At 31.9% G+C, this 12,419-nt stretch overlaps 1 protein-coding gene across 2 annotated transcripts in view; it reads left to right on the top strand.

Moving 5' to 3' along the window:
* Positions 1 to 230: 230 nt before the first annotated feature.
* The window catches only part of LOC129914533 (uncharacterized), a 148,726-nt gene continuing 136,537 nt past the window's right edge, over positions 231 to 12,419 (top strand). For both annotated transcript variants that reach the window (XM_055993839.1, XM_055993837.1), the window contains exon 1: positions 231 to 1,322. The gene's annotated coding sequence lies outside the window, so the exon portion shown is untranslated. The remainder of the gene's footprint in view (positions 1,323 to 12,419) is intronic.

The following is a 12,419-nucleotide window of genomic DNA, read 5'->3' as shown; positions in this document are numbered from 1 at the left end:
CATCAACAGCAGCAGCAGGTTTCTTTTCGACTTATGGGTATTATTATGGGTTTGGATATCTTTTCTACCAAAACTACCTGTACTGTATCTGCTGGTCTCTACGATGTATCTGTGTGTTTGTCTACTTTATTTTTTTTTATTTCAATGTGTTGTATGCGCTTTTTGAAAATGCACTAGTATATGTGTTGGTATGAAGTAAAAAAAAAAAAAACCGATTGAATTCAATTCAAACGTTTATTATTTTGAAAACAAGTTTTAAAGCAGTTTCAGTCGTGCTATCGGAGTTGTTGGACGTATCTCTGAAAGAAATTTTAAAACAGCGGACGACGTGTCATCCAAAAAAGTATCTCTATCTACAGCTTACAAAAAATAGTGTCCGTTAAAATTAAAAATTCAATTTTATATTCTATTGTTTCACACCTATCTACTCAGAAGAAGTTAGAGTATAATCTATCTATTATTTATTGTTTAAGAGAGATTTGTATTTATAAACGTTAAACAAGAGAGAGATATTAGAAAAATCAAAAAAAAAATCAATCTTTTGTCTTAAATAAAAATAATTTTATCGCTGTGTGCGTTTTCGTTTTGTACGTTTGTTGGTTTTTAGTTAGTTTTATTTTTTTTTTTGTATATTTTCTCATCTCAAATTGCATGGAAAACAAGTTGTATCTATGGAAATTCATTCGTATCTATGCGAGCTCTATGCGCCGAGTGAAAATTTGTGTATCTTTTTTTTTTGCTTTTTGAGTAAAATAAAATAAATATTTAATCAAGGAATATAGAAGAGGAAAGAAGTGTGGCAAGTGCAAGTGTATCTAAACAAGTTTCTAAGCGTCAATTCTGCATTTTTTCTGTAGATAGTTTTTGTTTGTTCTTGTGTTGTCTTTGGGAAAAAAAAGCCTTTTGGAATTTCAACTCTTTTGTATGTGTTTTTCTATGAAGGTTGTGTTAAATTTCGAAATCTTTGAGATAGAAAATTAAAGATTCAAAAGAAAAGAGTCCTCGTCATCAAAAGTTCCTTGATTTTTTTTTTTTTGTGTTGAATGTGTTGAATCTTCTTGTGGGATTACTCATCATTGAACAACGAACAACACACAAAAAACCTGTATTAACGAAGAATCAGAAATTCTTGATTCAACCGATGCAAGGTACCTATATAATCGGTGAAGGAGGATATTTATAATCAAACCAACAACCAACAACAACAACAACACTATCACAACACCATCGTCATCGTCACAACACCATCATCAATCTATTTGGATAAAACATAAAAGCAAACTCAAGAACATCGTCTTCAAAGGAAAAAAATATTCAACCAGGTAAATTCATCTTCTCTCAATTCGCAGGTATTTCAGTTTTATGTATAAAAAACAAGGATGCGGTCCTTGTTTTAGAGGGTCAGGTCAGTGTTGTACGACTTTTTTCAAACACTAACACAGTCAAATGAATGATACTTGATTATATTTCTTAAGAATTCACTTTACATATTTATGGGAGTGTAGAGTGTATGAATGTATCTAAAAGAATGATAATTACTTTTATAGCATTTTTGAATTTCAAACAAATAAAAAGATACAAATGAAAAAAAAACCAAAAAAACAGGTTAAACGACTCTATGGCCGACTAATTCACCGTAATTGCACGTGTTTTATAATCCATACTTCAAAACAAACCTCTTTAAGATATACTACACTTTAGCCTTTAGATACTCTTTTGTATTATTGTGTATAGAAGAGTGGAAAGTGTATCTTTTTTTTTTTGTATTATTCAAGTATCTAAACGTGTTTTATTTGAGAGATGCATGATGAATATAATAGCAGAACAGAAGAAAAAAAGAGGGTGGTTAGTGTTAGTGGTGGGGTGTTTTAGTTTAGTTTGAAAACGGGGTTTCAAAGCCACTGACACTGTTAAGAATCGATTTGGCGCTCAGAAAAGGTTGTCACACTGCGCCAGGGTTTCGTTTTTTTTTTTTTTTAGTTTAAAGTTATAAAAAGACAAAAAAGGGGGATTTCCTTCACAACACATTGGTCGGGTGTATGTGTGTGGTGAGTTGGAAAAATAGGTAAAATAATATTCGAATCGAAGCTGTGTCGTGTTGTGTGTATTTTTGAGGTTTCCTCATTTGTTGCTGGTTGGAGTTTGGAGAATTGGAATTGGAAGCCGGATAGCTGGTTGAACATTGTTGAAGTGGCATGCCAGCAATAATATTGTTGGTGATGGGGTTTTGGTTGGTGTGTATTTCTGTGTTGTTTGTATTTTTTTTGTTACGTGTCGTGTTGAGTGCCTTGCCTTGGTATACCTTATTTTAAGCATATTTTTGCTGTGATTCATTCAACAGGTCGTATCGAAATGTTGCCAATAAGTTTTAACTTTTTTTTGTTGTTGTTATTTTAATTTCAATTTAACATTTGACTTTGAGAGTAGAGAGAGGGGACTTATATTTTTGTATTTATATGTGTTAAACCACAATAAATCAGGATAAAACAGATACCCTTGTTGGTTTTTTTTTTTTGCTCTGTGGTGTTGGAATAAGATTGTATTACATTTTTTAAATATTTGCAGTTTTTTTTTTTTTGTTTTTGCCTTTGTTGCACTTTGGAATGACAGAGAGAATGGAAATATGATATCATAGTTGGTTGTGACTCCGGCTTAAGATTTATTTTTATTTTATTTCTATAACATTCCTAATACCCTACCTTTTGTAGGTTTATATCTATCGTATCTATGTTAAGGTTTTTTTTTGTGGCGGAAATGTGGTTAAACATTTGCGGCATCTTTTTTTTTTTGTTTTTGATTTTAGAACTTGAATCTATATAGGTACCTACCTAGACTTAGAGTGCGAAGTTGTTGGGTGTGTTGTGTTTTTTTTTTTATTTCATTTTTCTGGAGAATTTATTTTGCCTAGAAAAAGACGACTTAACGGTTTTGTGGTTAGATATCTAGAAGAATTAATGGTTTTTATGTATATGTATACATATCTAGGAAGTGTACGACAAATACCTACCTACGACTGTAAAAAGTACATTCTAATTGATTGTTTACCTGGGTAGGTAACTGGGTAGATAAGTAGGTACATACCTTTACTTTTGAATATTTTAATTTCTTATTAGCTTTCTAATTAGTGAGATATTGTAGGTTATACGTATCTTACCCACACAGTTCTTATGTATAACTTTCAATGATCAGCTTTTCGTAAAATGTTTGGCTTAGGTGTGTTTGGGTAGGTAAGTAATTTGGTAAGTTGGTCCACAATTCGTCTAGTTTATGACTTTGCCCATACTAAATAGTTTATTATACATAAATGCAGAATAAAAGAATTTAAAGTTTAAAAAAAATTAGAATAATGCCTTTGTTGGGCGCCACTTTATATTTTGTTTAAATCTTTTTATAACAGATCTACTGATGATTTGACTTGTAATAAACAAAATGGCATTAATACAATTAAAATGGAATTATTTTTAAAATAGTTTCCCTCTTTGGATATGAAGAAGTAGTTTTTGTTTGAGTTTGCGACTTTTTGTAGAAACATATAAAGGTCTCACTCATATGTCGAGACTTAATATTAAATAAATATTAAATGTATAAATAGATCAGAAGGGGAAAAAAGTTTCATGCCCGGGCGCCAGTTAAGAAAATAATAAGATTGTCAGTCAAATGGTCCTTCCAGCAAGACAATGACGCGAAGTACTGCACAAGACAAAAATATTCTCACCGGGTTAAACATTACCAGGGATAGGATGTTGTGGAATTTGCCTTTTTTTCTTGCTCAATCGTACGACACTATAGATTTAAAACAAACACGTTTAACGTCCCCCTCGTGCCAAATATATGTATTTTATTTTGCCTTTTTTTTGCCTTTTCTTACTTTTTTGCCTTTTTTTGCCTTTTCTCTTGTTATTGCCTTTTTTTTTGCCTTTATCTATGTTTTTTTTAATCTTTTTAGCGTCTTTAAAATAATGCCTACACACAAAACACTCAAATACAAACAAAAAGATAACTTACTCAATATATCTAAGGATCTACCTATGCAACTTGTTTGTCTGCTATTGCTACCATTTAATGCCTTCTATGTTCTATTGCGCGGCCGGCAACCGACACGTATCAGGGTTCAAAAGCTAACTTACTCAATTTACAATATTCGATTGGAGAAGTTCTACAGATTTTGAAAATCAAGAGAGATTTGGAAGCCGCGAAAAGGGCAGTCGCAAAAGATTTTGTTGAGAAGTACAAATCAGTTTTTTTGGGCAATAAGGGATTCGAGTGAGTTGAACAAGTAAATTGAGTAATAAATGGGAACACAAATCAAGAGCTCCCGGCAAATGTTGAAGTGGTTGATGTCGAGTGCTTTAATTATTTAATTAATTTAATCTTTAGCTCCTTTAAAGCACTTATGACGACTTTTCACGAGTCGATTTTAGCCGCGCGATATGTCGCACGATTTGCAGCTTACGTTCACACGAGTTGAAAAGCTTGGCCGCACAGCAAAAATCAACTCGTGAAAAGTCTCCAATAATGGACAATCGCAGGCGCTTGTTACCTGAAAATTTAAAAAAAACTCATGATTGTTCAAAATTACTACAATTAATTTTTATATTACATGCTTTCTCCCAATAAATGCCTTTTTATGCCTTTTTTAGAGTTTTATTTTGCCTTTTTTTAAGTTTTTAGGTCCACAACATCCTATCCCTGAACATTACTATCTCAGTGGTTGCTTCAAATAATAATACCTACACAAAATACTGGATGCATTTAAGTACGTCTTTTGTTCTTAAAGGCTAGGAACACACATACGATTTCGGTCACGCGACTATTCATTCTCAAAATAGATCACAACGATTTTAACGATTGCGGACAGTTTTCAAAATTTTAGTCACTGGAAGCATGTGTGTTCACAGGCATTGAAATCCCTGTGACCCATTTTTACAAATCTAGCTGAAATTCAATTATCCTAAACTCTAAAGCAATTGGAATACAACGTAAGCTACTCAGATATTAAAAAAAAGCAATTTTGTTTTAAAATGTGATGTTTTAGAAAATTGAACTTTGGAATAGTTGGTAGATTTTGGAAAATTTCGGGGTGAACTTTTTTTTGGAGAGTGGCAATCGTGTTATAACTAGGTTTTCTGTAAAGTCTAGAATACCTTAAAATTTGGCGCTAAGGACATCCTCTTCTACTTTTCCTATTGGAGTTGGATACGAGAGCTCGACGGGCAGGTGCGTAGGTGTTCAAATGCCATAATGTGAATAATAAAACGTTAAAAAGTAGTATTTTAAAATCTTGTACAACGCTCTTTGTATTTTGTCTTTGGCGCTGATTACGTGTCTTGCAAGGAGTGATCGTTATTTCTTTGCATATTTAACTCCCATAAGTTCAACCTTGTAGAAGAGTTGTGATGTGTGTTGTTTTTTTTTTTTTTGCTAAAGCCATCCGCATAGAATATGACAATTATAAACATTCTCCGCATAAGGCTTAAGAAAACAAAAAACAACTAGGGTAGAGTTGCCTATTTTCGGCCGTCTCCAGTTTCCAGCCACCTTTCGGAAAATCGTTATAACTAGTGATTTCGAAGGGGTTTATTCCAAATTTTCGCTCGTATGCTATTCTAACAAATAAGAGAACAGCATAAGATATTTTTCGGGAAGAGAACAGCATAAGAGGAAAATTTTGGAATAAACCCCTTCGAAATCACTAGTTATAACGATTTTCCGATTGCATACACTTTGTGAAACTTCTATCCGGAATTCATTTCAGTTCTTTAAACTCATATTGTGGATAAACTAAAACACCTTACATAACCTGCTCTTCAAACAAAAAACAGCAAACAAAAATTTCTCTTGTAAACCGGGTCTATATGAGTCAGGGTAAAATGCTCTTATAGTGATATTCACCTTTCCGCACTTGACAACAAGGTTTGTGTAAAAAAACACTTGATACAAAAAATTCAACACCAAAATGATGCTTTATTGTTTTATTATTTCATCAACTAAATTAGGTTAATTGAACGAAATTAACACACAAAACAATTCACCAGCAATTCACCGGCTATAGTATATAAATTAATCAAACAATAAATATTTCTCTAATACAAATCCAATAAATCAAACAAAAAAGCCACAAATCTAAACGAGTATACACCAGAGTGTATATATGTATATTTATCATGGCCCTGTTCCACTTAGTTTATTCAAAATTCATAATTTTCACAAGAACGTGAAACAGACTTTAGTATAAACAATTTTATTTTTTTTTTGGTTTAAATTATCATGACGAAAGAATACAAAATCAATAAAGAAAAATACAAAACTCAACACAACAAAAATGCTAATACATGAAACACACAAAATTTGATTAAGATTCTTCTCACTCTTGTCAGAGTGTTAATTATATAATCGTGAATCAAAGCAACGCTACAACACTACAAACGTCAGCATCAGATCAGCGATTATCTTAAGTTTACAAAAGAGCTTAATGGAAGATTTTTCAATTAATGTCAATCACGATGAAAAAGTGAGAAAGTTCAAAAGAAACAAACACACAATAATTTTACACCTCTAATAAAAGTGAGAAAGTTGAAGATTTTTTTTTTTTTTTGTAATTTTAAAACTAATTAGGACAAATTAGCAAGTTGAAGGTTTTCGCAACTCTTGGTTTATGGTTTTGGTTTAAACTTAGTTTTCTCCAGCAAAACAAAAAACTACTTTTTGTTGGTGAAAAGTTTTTAATATATTTTCACCAGAATTCAAAAGATGAATTATTTCAATTAATCATAATTATAATTTAAATTACAAACTTTTTTGCTGTTGTGGTAGAGAAAGCAAAACTCTCCACTTTATTAATATGGGAAATGAAGTAGTTTACTGGATTTCGATTATCAATGAAAAAATCTTTTTTAATTTAATTCAATTTTTAACTGTTTTTACGCTCGTTTTGTTTGTTTGTTAATAAAAAAAAAGCTTATTAATCTGTTTTGCATAAAATAATGCGTCCATTTACCCCGTTACAACAACAAAATCTCATTGATCAGCTAAATATTGTTATTGTGTTGTAAATGGAATGAAAGTGGTACCGTGGGACTAAAATCGCTTAATTGGCAGTCACTTGTCATCATTTGATATTTATTCAAAAAATCAATAGTTAATTCTTTAATGTTTTTTTGGCCATTTATTTATTTATAATAATACAAATAAAAAAAAAAAAACAAAAAGATAAACATTTCGATAGATGATTTCATTTCCGATATTGATAGATAAAATATTGATGAATATACCAACAATATTTTTAGAGCTTGTCATTATATTGTTTTGAGAATAAAATTAACATTTTGATGTTGATTTTTATCTCATAGTAAAATAAAACAACGATTAACGGATTTCCATTAAAATTTAAATAGCTTATAGTTACCTAATAAGTTTTAAATTGTGTTTTTTTTAATTTATGGAATTGACTGATTTTTCATATCAGGGCTAATTTTGATTTAAATCAAGGTTCAAACTTTAAAACTTAAATATATACATATAAATGAATGTATAGCATGTTGTATGAATTTGGTAACCCAGTTTCCGGCAGAATATCTTATGAGCACAAGTTGTCAAAAGTGCATTGATATCGTTTGGCTGTTAATTAAATTAACAATTATTTTTTCGTTTCCACAACTTTCATTTCAAAAGTATACTTCAAGCGTTGAATTATACCTAGCATTTTTTTTCCAAGACCGGTGTTGGCGAGGCACATGTTATTTTAAATTTCGAAACAATTTCATAACTACCAAGGGCATTACTTACCAGGTGCCTGTCTCAGAGCGACAAAAATACAAAATACTTGCTATTTGGCATTACTGATATTGGCAGTTGACACAATCTATCATTCAAAAATTCAAATAACGTTCGTTTTGATTTTCCTAAAATGGAAGAATTGAATTGAATTTATAAAAAAAACATAACCACCTTGTTTTGTTTTATAAATTCAATTATTTCTTCCATTATAACTACTTATATCCATTTTTATCGTTTTCTTACTTTCTTTTCTTAAATAATAATAAATATCAAGGTTATCAATTTTTTTTGACAGAAATCGGCATCAATAATTTAAAAATTGATGCACATGTATTTTGGGTGCAGCGCTGCGTGCAGTGATGCGTGCAGATGTGCCGCACATCTGTTTTAGCCATTAATTTGTAGTTTGGAATTTATCAAAACATTTTTTCTACTCGTGTGAACATGCTTTTAAAATTAATTGGCATTTGTCAAAAAATAAATTTTTACTCTGATACAAACTCCGGAAAAAAGTATAACTTAAAAAAATAGTTAGTAATGCACTAAAGCATGAAATATAGTTCACATCCAGTTTAACTATGAAGTTTATGTCTAGATCTTGACTCCCGCCTTTCTACTCATTCTTTTCACAAAGGTTTAAAAGATCGTTTAAAGGTTTAAAGGATCGTCCCTAACAATGACACGTACAGCGCAACGTAGAAATCAGCGTTGGTTAAGTCCTTTTATTTACCGAAACTTGAGGTAAAATTGAAATCAAACGAGTACCGTTATAAAGTATTTTCTCTGCATAGAGCAAAAAAATGTCACTATTACTATATCACGGACTTCAAACCTGCTACCTAATGGAATCCAACAAACTACTGAACTGCCTTTAGACGGACGCATGGGTGAATTCAGACATCTTTTCAGCTAACCCCACAATGTAGACATGGATTAAACTTATATTTCTTCATTTTTGTTAAATTTTTTTTAGATAGAAATGTTTTGCAGGTTTTGAGGTTTTGCATAATCTACTCGGATTTTGATTGGGCCAAGCACGGCCCAAAAAACGGATCAGTAAACCTTTCAAAGAACTCACTTGAAAAACTTATCAACGGGTATTCATCACACAGAAGGAATCAATACGAGAAACAAAATATTCAGATAGTGATTTTGTGTTAACTTAGCCTACTCACAGTAATTGGAAAACTTGCTATATTTACCCCTCAGAAACCATTTAAAACCGCGATTTAAAGCTGCCAGACTTTTGAATTCGTTATTAGAATGCATAAGGCTATAAAACTGCATACTCAGTGAGTATTACTCACAGTAAAAAAAAACAGGTACCTAACTCTAATCAACGCATTTTACTGAACAGGAAAGAGTAATGATAAATTAAACCTTAAAATACTACTGGTCACAAGCAGCAGAATTTTAAGGTTTAGAGTCAGTTGGGGTAAGTGCGCGCACTTTTCACTTTAAGGCGAAATTGTGAAGATTCTGTAAGAGATATCAGCATAATTTTTTTAGATTAGATAAACCTATACTTTGGGAACAAGAAAACACAGAAAAAAAGTTTTTTAATTTAAATATTTCATATGATTAAAAACAAAAACCAAATGAAGTCGAAGTGCGCACTCTTTCCCCAAAGTCAGGGTAAGATCGCTCAAAATCTTGGGTAAGAGCGCGCACATAATTTTAAAAGGAATCTTGACAGTTTACGGCAACTAAATGTCTAAAAACTTAATGTTATACTTAGTTAAACAAAACTTTATTTCAAAACTTTCAAGTTTTCACTAAAATGAATGAAAATGTTAATGGGCACGTTCAAGAAATATTAGGGACTAGATATTTAGGCAACGTCATTTTCTGAACGGAAATTTGAGTAAATTGACTAAATTAGTTTGGATACGCCATTATTGTCAAATTTCGAAACTTGCTTGAGAATTTTATGGTTCGCATGGGGCAGACACCAAATTTCACTTCACTTTAATAAATAAATAATATTAATTATAACCGATAATGCACTTTTTAATCGTTTGTCACACAAATAAATTCAATTCTGCTAACAAATTCTATAATTATTAAAAACAATCAGCTGTCATTTTGACAAAAATATCTTTCCTAAATTTTTAGGTAAAATTTTTTTGCCTAATTTTCCAGTTAGCTTTCCAATAAAATTACCTAAATTGGAAGGATTTTTTTTGACAGCTGACCAATCAGAAGCCGATAAATTACCTAAATATTTAGTCAATAACGTTTCTGAACCCGCCCAATGAAAAAACAAATTAAGTTCAAATACAAAAACTTAAACTTTATTTATAAAACAAAACAAACAAAAAAATATTTCGAATTAAATTAGAAGATTACGGCCTTTCTTTTTTGGAATTCATGAATAACAGCCTTCGTTTTTCAAAATTCAAGTTTCAAATGTTTCTGTCCTGTTGAAAAAAGAAAAGTTTAATATGGGGAGAAGTGCGCGTTCTTACCCCCAAATGGACTGCGCGATTTTACCCACAAAGGTACTTTTTTTTTCTATTTACCAAATTTATAATAAAATACACTTTTCCCGCACAACTTTTTTTTTGTTGTTTTGAGCCGGGTGTTTTCAACCCGCTTTTAAAATAAAATGAAGCTGAGCACACAATCGCGAAGGTCATCACTTATTGACGTCTTACTAAGCGCTGATTTACTCATTTTTCGATTTAGTTTTTTTTGGACACAACTTGAGAAATAAACATTGCGCGCTCTTACCCACTGAGCGATCTTACCCCAAATGACTCTAATTATTATGATCCCAAGAATTTGCATATAAAATAGAGTTACCAAGAGTTAAATGGGTTTGTTGGCCAACTATTTTTAAAGCCACTATATCATCATACCTTCCTTTCAACAAAAGCTGACGTTAGTAGGCAATTTGGAATCAATTCAACATTTATGCAAGGCTTTGAGCCGACAGCCAACTTCAAAATTAATTGTCATTCAATTTATATCTTTTTTCCCTGAAAACAATGCTGAGTCATAAATTTCACCATGGCAAACATCTAACTCCACTTCAATTAAAATAAAGTGATACGTTTGGCAAATTTGAACAAAAATACACATTTGAAACCGGACAAATATAAACAACCTTCATTCATGGTCCACCGCACATACTCAAAAAAAAAAACATATAAATTGAAACAAATAAATTCAAACCAACAAAACATCCCTCAAAACAACATGTTTTACAATTTTGTCATTTTTGTTTTTATTTATATATCACAAAGAATCATTAACTACAGGTCCAACGACCATCGTCGTTGTCGGTATATATCTATATCAACTCGGTTTATTATTGTGACCAATATTCATGTACAATTATTCTGCAATTAAACCAAGCCACCACCGACCATTACTCTCTCTATAAATACTTTTAGCCGCACCTGCTATACTGGTAGTTTACACATGTATCTGACCAAATGGGAAACCACTTTATGCACCATTCAATTCATACAGATACAACAACACCAGACATATAGATTTTTAATTTCCTGCCATATTAAGTTGAGAACGGACAACCCAGACATCATCAGACAGGAAATATACATTCTGCACCGCTCAACCCTACTACACCCTATTCCATAATATAGATGATATGGAATTTCGGTTTGGTTTGTTTTGGTGCTATTGGACCGAATCAGCCGGCAGCGTGTGAGGGTGCAAAACCATTTCGACAGATGTTTACCCAAAACATATTCAAAAAAAAAAAAAAAAAAAACTCTATCTTTTCCCTATATGGTCCACAATGAAAAAGGTGCATTACGGAGTTTTAGAAAACGTATTGAAACTATAGGAGAGACGGAACTATTATTAGATTCGGTCGAATAGGCACGCACTATAGTTTCCAAAGTTCCTAAAATACCTACTGAAACATACGAAATAACAAAAACCTTGGAAACTAGATCTTAAATAGGTAAATCTAGTACAATTAGTGAAGTTTGCATGAGTTTTATGGGCACATAGTTGATGAAACCACTCATTCATCAATCAGCCTTTTGTTTCAAACAATAAAGCTGCAATGATATAGCTGGCTGTATTTCCTAAGACCCCTTTTACGCTCTGGTTAGTTTTGATTCAAGACCACACGTTTTGAGGCTGGCTTGTATTATCTTGACATTTAAGTGGCCATAAGTATCATGTTTTAAGATTCTTCTTAACCGCTTTTGTTCGATCTAAATGACTGATTTCGAAGCTTAAACTTCCTTTAAAGGCTTTGACAGAGTCGTCATCAAACAATAACAACAAAACGAACAAACTGAAGACTCAGCAGTTATAACCTTCTTTGGAGTTCAATGTTTCATGTTTCTTCTTTTTTTCTTTTATTTGTTTTTTGGAACAACCAGCATACAGCTCAGCGAATATATATGAAACAAGAGAGCCGATGCCAAAAAACCCACTCTACTGGAACATAATGCACTTGTTCTTGAACCTGAAACTTTTGCAACATTACAACTTTGACGCCACCGCACCGCACCATCGCCGCGCTGCCGACTGACAGTCGACGAAGCGAACGCCCTCAAATATTCGCAAAATAAAAATGCTTATTGCGGATTTCTATGTTCGTTCGCAATGTAAGTGGCTGCTCCTTTTTTATTCATAAAGAGGGATAAGAGTTAGAAGAC

This window comes from Episyrphus balteatus, chromosome 3 (genome assembly GCF_945859705.1).
Source record: "Episyrphus balteatus chromosome 3, idEpiBalt1.1, whole genome shotgun sequence".
NCBI classification, from domain to species: domain Eukaryota; kingdom Metazoa; phylum Arthropoda; class Insecta; order Diptera; family Syrphidae; genus Episyrphus; species Episyrphus balteatus.
Note: the sequence above shows the minus strand (reverse complement) of the source record. Positions and strands in the feature narration are given on the sequence as shown.